General features: G+C 55.1%; 1 protein-coding gene across 3 annotated transcripts in view; it reads right to left on the reverse strand.

Moving 5' to 3' along the window:
• PLCG1 (phospholipase C gamma 1) overlaps positions 1-17,908 on the reverse strand; it is a 36,439-nt gene that overhangs the window by 17,179 nt on the left and 1,352 nt on the right. The gene's annotated exons all lie outside the window — the stretch shown is intronic.

Genomic DNA, 17,908 nt, shown 5'->3' on the forward strand with positions numbered 1-17,908 from the left:
CCCGACTCTCCTGCCGGCTGCCCTGCCCCCCAGTCAGCCATCCTTCCGGAGTCTTCCGAATCTTTATAGAACATTGTTCAGATCCCACCCTAGGTTGCTCACTAAGGAGACATGTGCCTTTTCTGGCCTTCCAAGCCCTTTATGATGGGGCTTAGTCCCCCAGCTTCCGTCCTCCCATCTCCTCTGCTCCACACAAACTAAGCTGGATCAATGGCAAGAACAGGCAGTACTCCCTGTTCCCCATTTCATCCTGCTCCTGAGCCGGGACAATCTACCTCCTGGACTCCAATTCTACCAACAACCCAGCGGGGAAGCACCTCCTGCAGTCGTCACGCCCTTGACAGCGAGAGGCACTACATGTGTATACATGCCTCACCCCGCCAGGCCAGGCACAGCCCTTCCAGTGCTTGCTCAATGACAGTGAACAAATGAAAAGGGCAGGCACATGGGTGGGGGGGCGGGGGGGGGCAACAAACTGGGAGTGGAGTTGTAAAAATGGGGAGTTATACTCAGGTGGAAATAGGGAGGGGGGAAACTGAGTCACAAAGACCCAGCCTGGAAAGACAGTCTCCAAGGATGGAAGGAGGAGCTGAACAGGGGAAATGCCCAGATGAGAAACTGCAGAATAACCACAAACTCTGCTCTTTAAACAGAAACCAGCATGCTTTTCCGGTGCAGAGCTGCTGTCACCCCCTCCCACATCTCACACAGGCACACAACTCACACACACAAACGCTTATAGGCCACGACCTTCGTGGTCCATAGCCCGGGGAGGGGGGGACTTCCTCCCAGCCATCCCTGCCCACCCCCCACCCCGTGCTGTCATTAGAGATAGGCCACAACATGGCCACCACTCAGCAGGCGGCTGGAGGGGCAGTAAGGCTGCTGCCCGGCCGCAGGCAGCCACCCCCCAGGTGTGCACGCGCCCAACACACTGCCAGCAGGTCCTAGGGGAGGCTCTGGTGTGGCCTGTGCTCCTGGGCACATTTCCCCCGAGACCAGGCTGGGAGTAGACAGCCTCCTTTCCAAGACAGGGACCAGGCAGACACAGGGCAGCTCCAGGCCAGGTGGCGAGTCTCCCAAGTTCCTGCTGGCTACCCGGTCCCTTTACGTCCCCCATAGGGAGGTGCCAGCCTGGCCCCGATGCCCTCCAAGTCCATCAAGCCAACAGCAGGCTGAAAAGGACGTGACACCAGAGTGAGACTCTACTATTCTTAAAAGCCACATCCTATGCGACCTCCTACCCACCCCACCCCCATTTTCTTGCCTCTCAGAACAAATAGGGCAGGGTCCCCTTTTCCTGACAGAGCCAGGCCTGGTCCCCCAGGGATTGCCATCATGGGAAGGAGACGCCTGGGACAGGCATGGCCTTGGCCTTGTTGTGGGGGCGGGGGAGGCTGACCACCCAGCATGGTCTGCAGTGGGACAGGAAGGGCAGAAAGAGAGACCCTCCCGGGGAAGGGAGAAGTGCTCAGAGGAGCAGGAGAGTAGCACCCTATTCCCAGAGACCCATAACCCTGTTTCACCCTCACTTAGAAACCATGGGAGAACAGCATTCAGGGGAACAATAGGTAAAAGAAAAGCCAAAGGGACTGAGGTCTTTGCTAGGCTGGAGACGGGGGCTAAAAGGGGGGCTCTCTGAGGCAAGGGCAGGATCCCCCAAAGAGGGTTCCTGTGGCCAGGCCAGCTTGATGTGCAGGGAGTGCAGGGCTTTCGTTGATGCCAAAGGCTCATCCCCAAGGTCACCCCAAGCCGAGAGGGCCTGGGGTCCTGTCAGCATAACAGCCAGCTCAGCCCATCAGCAGCCCTGGCGTGCTCAGTTCCTCCATGGACCAAGCCCTGGGGGCCACGAAGGCTGCCCAGGCTTCAGGAATGGCATGGGTGTCACCATCCCAGCATGGCCATGGTACACAGTTGCAAGATAAGCTGCCTGGGTAACGAGGGGGACTCAGCCCCAGGCATTTAATCACCCACAAATGCTCATGAAGAGATAGAGACTAGCCCTCCTTGAGAGGCTTTGGGGTAATGAGGGGCCACCTGCGCCTGGGCTAGGCCCTGGCATCCCATGCCAGCTCTTAGGGTTAGGGACCTGCTCATAGACCAGGCTGCCCGGTGCCCTGGGCAGAAGAATGAGGGTCCTGGTGGTGGCCTGCCTCCTCCCACTCCGTTGGGAAGCCTGGCTAACCATCCCTTTCCTAAAGGTTGCCCAGGCCTAACAGAGACAAACCACAGAGGTCTTACATTATGCGGCCCTGGGCAGTCCCTCAGTCATTCAGCCTCAGTTTCCCCATCAGTCAACTGGCAATTCCTTCTACCTCCCAGGAATGCAGTCAGCGCCCTGCCAGGGACCACTGGTCTCAGTGAAGTCTGCAGGAGTCTGTCCCCTGCCTGTGTTGTGTGCCTAGTGCCAGAAACACCTGTCCTACGTAAGCTGGCGGCAGGGGAGACAACTGGGGGCAAACCGAAACCTAGGAGAGTCGAGCTGGGCCACAGCTGTCTCGGCCCAAGGAAAGGAATCCAAGTGGCCAGTTCCCAGCTCAGAAAGGGGCCTGGCAGGAATGGAACCCCGTGGACAGGTGTGGGATTCCAGGGGCTGAGTTCAGATCAGTGCACACAGACGTGCTCTAGGCCAGAAGCCACTGCCTGAGCCTGCAGCAGCCGCCTGCCACAAGCGCAGCCCCCACGGGCACCCCCCCCCAACAATCTGAGGCATGTGCTTCTCACCACCTCACACCAGTGGGTACCAGAATGGAGACTAACAGGTATGAAATCACAAAGATCAAGTTTTGAATCCTGTTTCCCAGAGCATAACTGGGGTCTTGAGCAAGTCAGCTCTCCCCTCTGGTGGGTCATGGATAAAGGGAAAGCTGCAGTGAGGATGGACCTGTCGAAAACCCTGCACATGCAGAGCCGCAGGGGAGACATCAGCCTTGGCCTGTCCTGACGGCACCCAGCCTCCAACTGGATTTTGGGGTGGTCTTTATGCAGAAGGAAATGGGCTCTCTGCCTGGCAGCAGGGGCCAGCCCTAAGCTCTAAGGCAGGATGCATGGCCAGGCACAGAGACCCTCCCTCATCTCCTCTCTTGACCCCGGGACAGACTCCTTGCCTGAGACCACAGAGACCAGAGACCAGCAGTTACAGCAGAGTGCCCTCCCTGGTCATGCAGACCTAAGAGCAACTGCCTTCCGGACATACCTGTAATGGCAGTCACTTTCTCTCTAGGAGCCTCAGTTTCCTCATCTGAGCCACAGAACTGATCCCAAGCGCTCTGGGAGCTGTACAGCTAGACAGCAGCAAAGGGCACTGCTGCTCTCAGGGCCAGCTTAGAACCTGCCTCTGCGGGAGCACAGGCCCCCACCCCAGGACAGCACCACTGCCTTGGGTGGGAGAGGAAAGGGTACTGTGGCGGGGACAAACTGGCAGGCAGCCAGTCTGGAGCCTGGGAAGGGGGAAGAGGATTGGCCTGTGCTCAGCCCCTCTGAAGGGAGGGCTGCTTTCTGTCTTGGAATGCTACTCCCCACTCCTCCCAAACATCAGGCCGAGCTATGAGGCCCCCATCAGCCCCCCTCCTGCCCAGCGCATCAGGCAGCCCCTGCAGGGATGCACCTAGGGGCAGCATTCCTATTGACCAGGCCGAGTCCCAGGACGACGAGAATCCCAGGGAAGAGAAAAAGGCAGCAAGGGCGGCACCAAGACCTTCTCAGGGTGCCTTAATGAGCACAGCCAAAGAGAGCCAGCCAATCCTGCCCTGGGAGTAGAAACACGGCTTTACCCTGACCACGGAGGGCCCTGGGCGTGGGGGAGGGAGCCCATGCATTAAATCTAAGACCCTAAATTAGACCCACGCTTCTTGGTCAGGAGCCCGTGTCTCAGCATCTATTGCCCTCAACGAAGCCACTTTCCAAATGGCCCTACACAGGTAGAAGTCCCCCACACCTGCTGGACCATTAACCACCCATCAAGCAAGGAAGACATACAGAAAAGAACCGTGAGCTAAAGCACTGGCAAGCTGGGGAGGAGGCGGCACCTTTGAGCCTCACTTTCCTCATCTGCCAAACGGGATCACCACTCCTGGTACCTCCTCCGCTGGGCTACTGTGAGATGTCAACGAGGTGAGAAATACAAAAGTGATTTTACAGAAAGGGGCAGGAGGACATACTGAAAATTAAAACCCCCAAATGAAGATATGGCCAAGAAAACCACCACCACCATCACAACAACAAAAAAGGAAATGGCATGTATCACAAACTTCTGGACATGAAACGTGCTTTTACCAAAATGTTTCTCTTAAGAGTTTTCCCTTTACAAAGTAAAGTGATTATAAGTTAACTGACGTAAACTACAATAGAAAATATTCATATGTAATGCATGTAAATACATTTTGAAACTTAAAAAAAACTGCAACTCATGATAAATATGAAAGGTCTTTCCAAAATCTCAACAGCTTGAGAGAGGTAAGTAAGTACTACCTAGACAGGCCCCTTCGCTCGGGGGTTTTCAGTGCCCCCACCTGTGGGATGTAAACACCCAGATCCCCCAGCCCCCAGGGCTCCCAGCCCTCCTTCCTGCCTTTGCACACGCCAGGGCCCCCTTCTCTCTCTTGCCTCTCCATCAGGCCCAGCCAGTGGCATACGTGTGCTGCAGGACTCTCGTCACACCGTCCAGCGCTTCCTGTGTCCAGGCCACTGGCCTGTGAGCTCCCCAAGGGGGAAACCTCTTCGGACTCTTCCCTCCGTACCCCACCCAGGGCCTGGGGAAGCCTCAAATGTTTAGGGTGTTCAGGAGCAGGAATGAACACATGTGACTTACACCCAGAGCTGCTACCTAAAAGTGGCAGCGAGGACCAGAGGGGCTCGCACATGGTACCAGGGATGGAAGAAGTGGTGCAGTGGGGAACAACGGCTGAGGAGCTACAACAAATATGCAAATACTCTGGTCAGTGAGGCGACCACGGGGACAGAGAAAAGGACCAGGCACAGCAGTGGAACATGGGGACCAGTGCAATCTGCAAACAGTGGGAGGTCCTGCACGGTTCCTGCAGCCAGGGGGAACCATGGGGAGCTACTGGGGCTTTGGAGAGACGTTACAGTAGAAGAGGCAGGGCTCCCTGAGTGCCACGCCCTTCCTGGCTCTAAGCCAAGGCCACCAGGAGATTCAGAGGAGTGGGTCCCAGGAGGCAGAGAGGTGTGCAGATCTTCCCAGAAATGATCTCAGCAGTCACCCTCTCCACGCACAGCCTGCACAAACAGATGGGCCATTTCCAGGCCCCCCATCCTTCAACTCAACAACATCCCCAGGGCCTGAGGGAGCACAAATGGAGCTGAGCCATCTCCCCCAGAGGATGTTGAGATGGAATAAGGAAGCCCCAAGGGGAAGCGACTGCCATCCGGCCAATCCCCAGCCCTGCACCTCTGCCACTTCTACACACAGGTTCCTGCACAGTGCAGCCAGGGTGGGGCAGGCACTGTACGCACAGCCCGCTTCACAGGGAGCCCAAGGCAAAGGGGCTCGGGCCCCGAGGGTGTCTGTCCCAGCCAGGAGCATGCAGCCTCGACAGAGGCAAAGGCAGGAGGTGGAGGAAGAGGAGACACAGACAGAAGCTGGGCACCATGAGCAGGAGCCTGATGCAGCACCAGCCCGGGGCACGGGCGGGCCAGCAGTTTCCACGCTGGCTGCCTGCTGCCCAAGGCCTCTGGGAGGAATCAGCCTCCCCTCCCTCTCCATTCTCCTCTATGTTCTGAGGCTGTAACTCTTCCCCTCCGACCTTCCTACAGAAACAGCCAGGAGCAGCTCCCAGCTCCCACCAGAGGAAGGCAAAAGCAGAGGGGTGGGCAGCTATCCTCCTCCATTTGACAGATGAGGGTCCAGGCTCGGAGACCCAGTGAGGCTGATGCTTAGCTCCTTCCCATTCCTGGATGGCAGCTGCCTTCAAACCAGACCAAGCGGGGAGAGAGGAACAGGGCCCCCTTTCCAGGATGCATACAGGGAAACCCTGGCCAAACCCTGGAGTCTAGGTATACCAAGGTCAGAGCTCAGCGTCTATCCCCAGCTGGGATTTCGTCAGCTGTTGTCCCCCAAACACCTGACCAAGAAGAGCAGCCAGGCCGGACTCTGCATCCGGCCCCTCTCCCACCTTGATAAACAGGAAAAGGCCCTTCAGTCAGCTGGATGTAGGTCTGTGGCTCCTCCTACCTGGGACCCTGCACCCCTCCTGGCTAAGTGCTTCAGGTCACAGCTGTGAAGGCTCCTCACCAGTACGTGGTGAGTCATCTACAGTCTAGATTCTAGAGGAATCTCCTCTTTGGAGAGATGAGGAAATAGAGGCTCCAAACGATCTCATCATGCTCACATGCAGTTCATGGCAGAACTGCGACCCTCTGCAGTGGCCCCACTGCAGCCACCATCCTTGACAAGGGTATGTGAGAAGCAGGGCAGGCCCTGTGAGCCTTTACACCTTCCAGGCAGGCAGCCCTCTTCGCTAGGACGCTAGACTAAGCCCACCCACTTTGGAGATGGGAAAAGCATGGCGAGGCCCCAAAAGAAGGAAGGGACAGAAGGCTCCACCCACCCAGAAAACTCAAGCTGGGAGAGGGCTGAGCAGGTGTCGATCAGGGTTATGCATTAATTCCATCACCCCATCAAACATGTATTAGGCATCCACCCGTCCGTGTCAAGCCCTGAGCGGGGTCCTGGCTAAGCAGAGATCCAGAAGGCACTGGAGTTCCTGCCCCTGAGAAAGCCCCTGAGCGGTGGAGGAAACAGATGGGGAAGCAGATAACTAGGAGGTCGTGCCAAGAGTGGAACAACAGGGCAATACGTGTCTGTGGTGCTGAGAGCGTGGAGAAAGTGAGCAGTTCCACTTGGGAAGTCTCGGACTGCGCCACAGGAGGCAGGGCTGGAGGGCTGACTTGCCCACACCAGGCAAAGGGGACCACAGAAGCCAAAGCCTGGATGCAGCAGTTTGGTTGTTTGGGGAACAAGGGCGTTTGTTCAGTTTCGTGGATGAGAAGGGAGGGAAGAGTGGCCTATACCCGCCTTCGATGCCACAGTAAGTGGAAGTCGCAACAAGGAGAGGGGCTTGCCCCAATTTTTCTGCTTGAACCTAGATGACCGCAGGCCGCCCACAGGTCCGCCTCCGGGACAGAGGTCCTATGCACTCTGACCTCTGCCTCCCCTGCAGGCTGCTGCTGCCCCAGTTCTAGATGGCCGGTGTCCGCCAGTCCCCCCGCTACAGCAGAGGGGCTGAGGGCCCAGCAGCACTGGGTCCGAGGTGTCCAGGATCTAGAAAGGTCCCATGATATGCCCCCCATAGTACATTCAGGCCACCTGGAGAACCAGAATAATGAGCACAGGTTACTTCTTATCCTCTTTCCTGACCCTCAGAGCAATCAACAAGGTCGACCACACCCTCCGTCTTGCGTGAAGCTCTGCCCTTCACTTCTTCCTCACAAGCTCTCGGGTTTTCCTGCTACCCCTTGGGCCCACGCCTATCCCCATTACAGGTTAGCCCCCACAAGGCCCAGGCCAAGGCCCTCTCCTCTCCTGTGCTCTACCGTCTCCCTAGCCAGTGTAATCCACACGCACAGCTTCAACTGCCTCACAAACACAGCTCTAGCCTCGTCCTTGACGCTTAAGCTTCAGACTCTTCAATCCAGTTGCCTACTTGCCATCTCCAGCTTGGCATCTGTTCAGCTCAAAACCACCTCGGGGTCAACCCTTCAAAACCAAATACTGTCTTCTCCCACTGAAACCCAGGCCTCTTGCCACATCTCTTGGGCCAGCTAACAGCAGCTCCTCCAAACAGGAACTAGAGACTTTAGAATCATCCTTAACATCTCCCCCCCCCCCCCCCCCATCTAATCCTTGAACAAACCCTACTGGCTTTGTTGTTCCCGGCCATAGGCCATAGCTGGCGCTGAGCGGGAACCGGCTGCGCATCTAAGGCCATCTGACTGCAGGCAGCACCCGCACCGGAGTGTAAGCTCCTTGAGTACAGACGCTGCCCGCAGCTTCAGGTCTCCAGAGCCCAGCAGGAACCAGGAGTTGGAAAGAAAAACCCGGGGCCTCCCTCCCCCAAGGAAACACCAGGGGCCTCTGACGGGGGGCTGAAGTGTGGGGACAGCAGAGGCCTCCCCTTGTGGAGCTCGCTGGGCCCCATGCCTTCTCACCACCCCAGCCCCGGCTCTTTGGTTTCCGTGTTACTGCCACCGCAGGAGCTGCTCCCTCTGGGGCGGGGGGGCGTTGAGCTGTGGGGCCAGCCCTTAAACCCCAACACAGTGAACCCTGACTAGGAGGCTGGAGACATTCTAAGTAATGAAAAGAGGCATCGAGTCAGTGGCCAGCAGGCGGAAGAGACACCCTCTGCCGACACCCGACCAGCCTCTCCCGTTTTAGAGCCGCCTGGCCCAGCCTCTCCTCAGCTTCTGGCCACATTCCCTGTGGGCCATGCCAGCCCACGCCAAGCCACTCTCCTTGTCCTTTTGCTTCCTGGGGAGGCAAGGCCCAGCGCATGTCTAGACTCTGACCTCACTCTGAGGTGATAGGGAACTCACTCACTCACTGCCTCCCTCCCTGGGAAGCCCTGATTCTTAGAGATGGCCTCCCCTACTGAGAGGGATGGCTGCCTTGGGACTTCCCTTCCTGATTTGAATTCCCTCATTCTCCCCTCTTCAGATAGCTTCTCGCCTCCCCCTGCGCCAGCACACATCCTAGGACAGCTGCCTTCCGCCTCCCACCCCAGCCTGCAGAGACGCACCCATCCAAGGAGGGCCCGTTCTCAGGCCAGGGACATGGACGTCCTGGACACAGCAGTCCAGGCACCAGACATTCTGTTCTCACTGGAGAGCACGCTCTATGGATTTCACTGCTGGCCTCAAGAGACCCTGAGGAAAATCCCTGGCCAAGTGACACAAGCTCCCGTTTCTAACCTCCTGGCTGAGTACTCCAAGAGTCCCAAGAAAAGCCACAGTCCCCATTAAGAACTGACAAGCGAACACAGGCATCTGATACTCACTTCCTGCTGGGTAGGAAGAGCACTACTTCCAAACAGGTAGAATAAGGGGACATGGTCTGCGGAGCCTCAGGGGGACCCACCACCCCCTGCCCTTATCGCTGCCCAACCTCCCAGATGACCTCCTGCCCCTGAGAGGACTGAGAAGCCTTTGGGCCCTGTGGCCACTGCTCCCCTCACCTGGGGTGAGCCGCTCTGTGAACACGTTGGGCCGGAGCTGAAGTCCCTCAATCCCATGGGGTTAAGCTCTCCCACCACACCCCCACACCCCCACAGGCAGGGCCAGTGTTGTCAATGCCCTACGCCCCCCACGGGCAGGGCCAAGCCAGGGACACTGTGACCTGGGGACAGCCCTTAAACAGCCACTTCCCTCAGGCCATGTCAGCTCAGCCATGTCCCCAGGTGTCCAAGAAAACAGGAAGCCAACCTCAAAGCGAACATCCCACCCCCATGAGTTAGAATTAGATCTCACACAAACAAGCGGTCAAACGCTGTAGCCCAAACCCTCACCAGACGGGTCAGTTGTTTGCTGCCAGGGCCGGAGCTGTGCTCAGACCGCCCACTCTTCACCATGCCCACGCCTGGCTCCCAGGCCCCTCACAGCCTTTGCATACATCCTCTAACCAACAGGGGCATGCTAGCCAGTAGGGGAGGGAGCCAACAGGGGCAGGATGGGCTGCTACAGATGTGGACCCTCAGCCTGCAGCACCTTAGGCACAACAGTCTCCTGCCAGCCCTGGCTTTCATGGTTTTCTCCATGTCCCAGGTCACAAGCTCCCCAGGATCAAGGACTGGTCACCTCCTTTTCTTGCTTCCTAACCCCAGCCTTCTGTGCCAGGCCTGGGCTCAGCAAAGGAGATGCTAGTCTTCTGCAAGAGAAAGTCCCGCCCTGTTTATTCTGCATCCTGAGTCTCGCTGAAGCCAGGGCCAAACGCCAACACCGGGAAGGGCCCGGAAGGAAGCAGCAGAGCCTATACACAAAGCGTACATGTGGGCTATAGAAAGGAGCCCTCCCTGCTTCCCCCAGGAGGGGCCCGGTTCCTAGGAGGTGACGAGTGGGGAGAGCTAGGACTTGTGCCTCGGCACACGGCACTGCAGCCTCTCAAAGGCTGGCCAAGCGCCACCGCAAAAGGAACTAGTCCTGCAAGGAGTGAGGGGGGACATGAAGAACTGAGCCCTGAATGCAAGCAGAGGCTCTCAGAGCCCCACCACCTGGGACCACAGTGGTCCCCAAAGCAACTAACTCCACTTTCCTTACTGCCCCACCCCAAACACCAGAGTATTCGGGGACCACCACCTTCTCACACCATGTTCCCTCTTCTCTGGGGGATGCGGGCATTCCCTACTCCGAGGCCTCAGCACACCCGCAAAGGAGCTCTAGGGAGCTGTGATGAGAGGGTCTTACTGTGGGGTGACAGCAGGAGCTGTGGCCATAACAGACTAGGCTCCGGAGCAGCTCAAATGAGGGCATGAGCGTCGGGGTGAGTATAGGCAAATGACAGGCAAGGGCACAGCTATACCTCAAAGTCTGAACACAAGACACCTCTTCAAAGACCCCAGCCAAAGCAGCCTCTTGACCCACATAGATAGCCACGTCCTCTGCCTCACTGCGCCTTGGCCCAAGTCACAGAAATCAATTCCTCCCAGTCGCCATTCTCCGAATCCCTCTCCAGCCTATTCTGCCCAGTGTTCAGGCTCTGCGCCAGAGGGCTAACCAAGAGCCACTGAGGCCACTCTCCAGGGACAGAGGACTGGCTCACCGTGGACATGCACATGTAGCTAAAGAGAGAAATGAGCCTTGGTGGTCGTCAGCCACTGAAATGTGGGGTCGTGCGTTACCTACCACGGCACACCCTCCCCTCTCCTGGCAGACACAGCAGCCTCTGGCTTGTTTCCTTCACAGCACTCCCCAGGCCCCAGAATTATTTTTACTCCCTGGCTGTTTACGTCCTTTCTGGCTGCATCTACCTTAAACTTTATGTTTGCTACTGGGCTCCACAGTGCTTGGCACATTAGCAAATGCTGTCGTCCCAAGCCAGGGAAGCACAAGTGGTGTCTCACTTGTTCAGTATGCCACAGAGGCCCAAGAGAGCTGACTTTTTTCTTTTTTAAGGAAAGAATAGCTCTGGTGATACGGAAAGCACACCAGGCTAGAGCTCTACTGAACAAGCCAGAAGTTAGAGTAATCACGTCCAGTTCAGCAGGCCCTACACAGCAGCTCGGCCCACAATAAGTCAGAGACAACTAAAGGAGCACGAGGATGAAGGCAGGTGTGGGAGCTTGTCTGCAGGGGTCCTGGGAAGGCCCTTCTCGGAGCTCCTAGAGCATGGCGCCCCAGGTGCCCGGTTCCCTGGCAGAGACTTGGGTACAGCTGTTGTCATGAGCCAGTGAGAGCAAGTCAGATGAGGCTCCTCTGTTCCTCCACCTCAAACCAGCTGCTCCTACCCCCCACCCCGATAGGAGTGTGGGAAAGAAGCTTGATGAGGGTACTGTAGCAAGACAAGGGCAGCAGAGGCTCTAGACGGAAGCACTGAGTCAGTCCAGTTTGTCCACAGACAGAAACCTGGAGGGCAAGGGTAGAGATCAGACAGCAATGTCCACGTGAAAGAAAACAGTACCAAAACTCTGGTCCTACAGAAGAGTCCATATTATTGTCATTTTCTCCAGAGTGGAAGAATGAGCTGAATATTGTAGTGAGAATCAGAAATGCCAGGCTCTGGTCGAGTTCACTGCCATAAGCTTGCTGTGTGACCTTACCCGTGGGGCCTTGGTTTCCTCATCTGTAAGACAGGGCTAATCACTCTTGCCCACCTCGATTCACGGAACTGTGGTAGAGCTCAAACAACACAATAAATGAGAAAATACTCCATGAACTCCAACACACTATTCAAATACCCAGATTTTTCTCATGCCCCAGGCCTCTGTGTACAGACTCGAGGAGGGAACAAAGAAAACAAGAAGGAAACAGACTTCCAGCCTAAGCTGTCAGGGCAGCACTGGTGGCCAAGCTTGGGGGTGGCACTGGAGCTCTGTCATTAATTAAGGTGAGACCAAAGGAAACAAATACTTATTAAGCGCCCACAGGTGCCAAATGCTGTGCTGATGTCACATATAAAATCTCTTACTCTCATTTGACTATTGTTAGTATACAGCTCTGTGAGGAAGGAATTATTTTTACAGCTAAAGATTCGTTTCAGATAGGTTAAAGTTACTTGCCCAAGGTCACAGGAAAAGCTGAGGCTCGAACCCAAATCTGACTGACTCTACCCTCAAATCTCTGGTCACTGCATTCCAATTACCAACCGCTGCTGGAGGTCACGCCTCACCCTTGGCTCTGCTTTGCCTAGAGTCTTGTCACCTGTCACCACGCTGCTCTCAAAGATGCCCCCCAGGGAAATACAGGCGCCATGCTTCTCTGAACAAAGCACTCAAAGAGCACCAGAACGTTCCTCTGCCCCATCCCACCCCCGTTTCTCCTAGAACTCTCCTCAAAGTCCCCACGGACATCTCCAGTTCTCAGAGAGGGAGTGGAGAAGGGAAAAAGTCCTAATAGCAGGCCTTTCGACATTATCCATCTCTGGCCGCCTTGAAGCCACGTCCCAGAGGAAAAGAGCACAGAGTGGGAAGAGATGCCATTAGTTAATGAAGACTGACACGGAGGGTGACAGTAGGGGCAGAGGCAGGCCCTGCCACTCTGAGGCGGTGGCATTAAAACACTTCCTGGAAGACGGAGTTCTCATACCAGGGTGCTCAGAGAGCATTTCTGTGGCCTAGGCACTCCGAAATAGACCAGTCTGTTACCTTCCTACAACGCCAAAGCAGATACTTCCAGTCAAGTGCCCTGTCATCCTGCAAAAGGCAGCTGTGGGAACCAATCCTGACAACAGAGGGGTAGCTGAGAGCTTCAAGGGAGAAGATGGGTGGGCCTCCTTGTCTCTTGAATCAAAGGGCTTGGTGGCCAGCCAGCAGCCCCCTCATATAACAGGGGTGTTTGCGCCCTTCTGCTATCAGGTCCTCCTGGGACCTCATCTTCCTCCTTGTCAGAGCTCCCACGGACACTGTGCTACGCTCAATGTAAGGCACTTTACACAGATTCTCATCAAATCCTCATGAGACAAATGTAGTTTGTACCTATCCCCCTTTTATAAATGAGGAGCCCAGAGAGGGCAAGTCACATACTCAAGGTCACAGAGCAAGTTGCAGAACAGGATTTTTAACCTAAGAAGTCCAAGTTCAGAGCCCACATGCTAAACTACAGTTGACCCTTGAACAATGACAGGGGCACTGCGCCACCTCGCCCCCTGCAGTCCAAAATCCGTGCCTAACTTCTGACTTTCCAGTCGACCCTTATTATCTGCAGGGGATTGGTTCTAGGACCCCTCCAGATACCAAAACCTGCAGGTGCTCAGGTCCCTTATATAAAATGGCCCAGAACAATGCAGTCAGCCCTCCACATCTGTAGGTTCCCAGCTGTGGATCCAATCTATCGTTAAAATCCACGTGTAAATGGAGCAGCACAGTTTATCTGTACCGCCATCCCTCCAGACCCAACCCCACCCCTCCACCACCACTGCGTCCGCACCCTCCCACAGCGAGGAGGTCTTGCCCTGCTTGTCAGCTCTCTCCTGCAAACTGCAACTCACCAGTCTCCCTCCTCAACCTCTCCCAAACACACGACATGGTCCCAATGTAGCCACTGCTGACACTCACTGTCCACAGGATGGAATGTAGCCCGTGAGCAGGGCACACGGGGGCCCTCCCTAAGCTGCCACCAGCCAGTCCCAGCCTCATCTCCACCACACTCCACACATTGCAGACCCCTGCAGCGACCCCCACCCCGCCCCTCAGCCACAGTTTCCCAATCATTCAAGGCCCAGCGCCCAGCTCACCTCTCCTGGCTCTCTCCTCTCAATCCCAACTCGCTAAGCAAAGCTTGTTCCTCTGCACTCCCAGCGCTCTCAGTACAGACCTTTATCCTGGTATGTAACACATGGGATTATAATTACATGTTCCCAAGTCTGTCTCCTCCAAGGGCCTGGCAGTTCCTCAATGGCACAGATCATGTTTTATTTATCTTTTGAACCCTCAGTGGGCAAACAGGAGGTCTTCAAACACTACTTATTGAACAAATACATGCCCCTCATTCCAAGGGGCTACCCTAAAACAAGGCTGGTGGCCACGATCTCTAACCAGTGACTCAAGCCTGTGCATCTGTGTATGTACACACAGTACTGGGGTATTGGGGGTCCCAATGCTGCGTGCACTCAGCTCCTCCAGTCATCTGTGCTGCAGACCCCTTTCCGAGGTTCACAGGAAAGAGAGAGCCCCAGATGGACGGGGGGTCCTGGCAGGCCTGGTCTGAAACCCACACATCAGGGCAAACCTGGGGTGCTGAGGAAACACTAAGAGGTCTGACTTCCCCTGGAAAAAACTACGTATAGTCAGACAGGAAACACACAGGCAGGGATGGCGAGCTCCGGAGAGCCTGACATGTGTTCTTGCCCCTCTCCCACTGGGAGCAGCCAGTACAAAGAAAACCCCTGATGACAGCCGCCTGCTGCCCTGAGAACAGGCCTCGTGGTCTGTCTCCTCACCAGCCTGCCAGCCAGAGGGGTAAAGCCCCCAGGTCCCAACCTCACCTTCTCTCTGAGCCTGACTACCTTGTCCACGTGCTGTGCTTTCTTCGGCCACTCCCACCCCTGGTCATCAGAGGCACCACTTGGAATTGTCTCCCTGAGGGTAAGGACCTGTTTTCATTCTCCACCTCAGGGGGCCTAGCATCTAGAAGAGAATCTACAGAAGAATCAAAAAGAAAGCCTAGGGCTTCAAAATCCCCGGTGTGTGGCTGGCATGCAGAGCCCTCCATGGACCCTCCACCTGGGCCCCTGCCCACAATGACCTTTGACTGAACCATCTCATCCCAAGAGGCACCAGAAGGAAAAGCGCGGCGCCAGAGCCTAGGGAGGCTGAGGCTGTCTGTACTGTACAGTCTGAGCACAAAGGTTTCTCCTCAGAGGAGCAACGGGCCTGAGGCCCACTCGCAGCACAACCCCAAGGCTTAGAGCCTCCTGGGACTGGCCAGCCAGCATGACTGCCCCACACCAGCACTGTGACCCGCGACATAATTCACTCCCTGGATTTCCATTTCCTCATCTGTAAAATGGGATGCTACTCTGGACTACCCCCCAGGGCCCTTGTGAGGATCAGCCAAGAAAACATGATGAAAAGCCTTTGTAGCACTCAGCAGGAAGTCTATAATTGCTTTATATTCACTTATGTCAGTATCTGAAAAAAAAAAAAAAAAAATAGTGGTTCCTGTCATACCACTACGACAACTGGTACCAAAGCATTTCCCCACCCCCCTTCTAAGCCAAACTACCACTCTAGACACCAGCAGGCCTACTTCACAAGTGGTAGTGAGAGGGAACAGGTCTCACACACGAGTGCTGTGCACTTTCCTGAACTACATACACCATCTTTCCTTCAGGGCCACGGGCACCATGAGGGTAGCACAAGTGTCTCTCTCTCTCTTTGGCCCGGCTACAGGCACTGCATGGTACCCTGGCAGGGCCAGCAGGAAAAGGCCAGGCACCTGGGCAAGAGGCCAGGTGGCAGGGGACCCAGCTGGCAGCCCAACCTTCCTCAGAGCTTGCAGAGTGGGGCTTCAGGAGTTAGAACCCACCAACAAGGGGCATGAATGGGCAGAAGTGGGCCAGTTTCAGTGGGGGGCTCCATTTGCACAATCTGAACTCTACACAGGCATCTACTGCGGTGATTCCCCCCAAAATGAGACCTAGCTGGACCATCTGTTCTAATGCGTCTTTTGGAGCAAAAATTAATAAGACCAGGTATTATATTATATTATATTATATTATACTTGGTCTTATATTAAAATAAGACTGAGTCTCACATTAATTTTTGTTCCAAAATACGCATGAGAGCTGATGGTCTGGCTAAGTCTTATTTTTGGGGAAACACAGTAGCCTACTAACCTTGTTACCGAGACTCTTTCAATCGGGCCTCCAAAATCAAAGGGCCAGGCCTTCTACACTCTTTACCTGTGCTCCAGGTCTCTCAAATCCCAGCTGACTAGTAAGATCATTGCATATGCACCTCTCTGGCTGCCCCACCCTTGGGGGCTGGGGTCATCAGGTCCTCTGCATTTCTGCGTCCATCCCCCAAAGACCTGTGACACCATGGACTAAATCCTTCCCTCTCCACACCTCTTCTGTTCAGGCCCCAACTTACAAACAAGAAAATCAGGTGTCAGATGTGCAAATCTCCACATATTTACACACTATTCTACATGGTAGGTGGGTGGGTAGGTAGATGGGTTGGGGAAAAAAAAAACCCATTTCCTACCCTTTTCCGGGTAGTGATCTAAGTGAAATGTGAACTCAGTTCCCATCCTCCTCCCTTCCTGCACTCTCAGACTCTCCTCCACCCACGCTCCTCCTCCACAATATTCACAGTCCAGGGTCTAGGAGGGCAGTCATAATCTGTTATTGTTATTATTAACAACAGCTCACATTTATTAAGCATTTATCATGTGTCAGGCACTGTGCTAGATGTTTTCACATCAATTTTCTCATTTAATCCCCAGAGCAACCACATATAGTGGATATGTTATTATTCCTACTTTACAGATGAAAACTAAGGCTAGGAGAAGATAAGTAACTGGGGGACACACAACTAATACACAGGCCTCAAATCGAGCTCTGCCTCCAACCACTGTGCTGCACTTACTACCTGCTGGTCACATGCATGGTTTGAAACGCAGCCTGTTGTTACCCAGGAGATCTCTATCTGGGAACCTCCAGCCAGGGACCCCATTTAAGCACAGCATAGGGATCACCACAGAAGCAGGAAAGGGGCTGTGTCTGGACTCTGATATGTGGGTGACGTCCCCAGGACTATCTCAGCTTTCTGCAGTGTCTGTACTTCCTCCACTTTGAAATCCAGTCTCTCAAATCACTAACATTTTCTCGCAATGGCAGACAGGGCCAATGGGGGCATGGAGATGGAGGAAGACAGCTGCCATTTCTAAGGTCATCAGCTGTGTCAGATCTGGAGTTCGTAGTTGAGGATGGCTGCCTTACCACAAGGTCTTCCTTCCTCCCAATCTCCTCACCCATCTACATGCATATATAGCATGATCAAGGAAGTCTGTAGGACCTTCCCTTGGGGGTGTCGGTTCCCGACCACCCTCCTATACATGGACTGAGTTCTGAGCCTGGCTCTGACACCTGTCTCTGGAGGGGTTTGGGGGGGACGGTCCTTGCAGGAAGCAACCTACAGCCTGGGGTTGTGACACATCATCTCTCACACTTGGAGGCGGGGGAATGCAGGGCAGAGCTGGGTGCCCATCCGGCCACAGCACAGGCATGTGCTAAGTGGAATAACAATGAGAGATCTGGGTTTTTTTCAAAATCCCCAACTCCCTCCTCCCAACTCAGACAGAGGTAAGAAATCAAGAGTAGTTGCTCCTGGCTCCCTACAGCCACAGGACACAAAGGGCTAGACCCCAAACTGGCTGCCTGCTCATGAAAAGAGTATCTGACTCCAAGGCACTGAGGCTGGCCTTTCTGGGGCCAAGCTGTTGAGACTGAGCTTCCAAGGGAAAGGGGAGCCTGGATCTTTACCAAGAGTCCCTGCCCTGGCTTTGGGTGTCTGCCCACCCACACAGACCTCCAAAATTCAGCTTCAGGACAAAAGCAGCAGTAGGAAAAAGCAGCCACTGCCTTCTCTCAGGCTTTTCCAAACCAAACAGGACCACCTTCCTCCTCCCCAAGAGGGAGATGAGTAGGCCCGGCTCGGCTCCAAAACCAGCTCTACTCCAACATCTGCCTAAGTTCTACTCAAAGAACCCAAAGTTCCCTTTGCAAAAAGCCCAGCCT

Source organism: Rhinolophus sinicus, chromosome 13 (assembly GCF_057876585.1).
Source record: "Rhinolophus sinicus isolate RSI-liver-muscle chromosome 13, RSI-T2T, whole genome shotgun sequence".
NCBI lineage: Eukaryota > Metazoa > Chordata > Mammalia > Chiroptera > Rhinolophidae > Rhinolophus > Rhinolophus sinicus.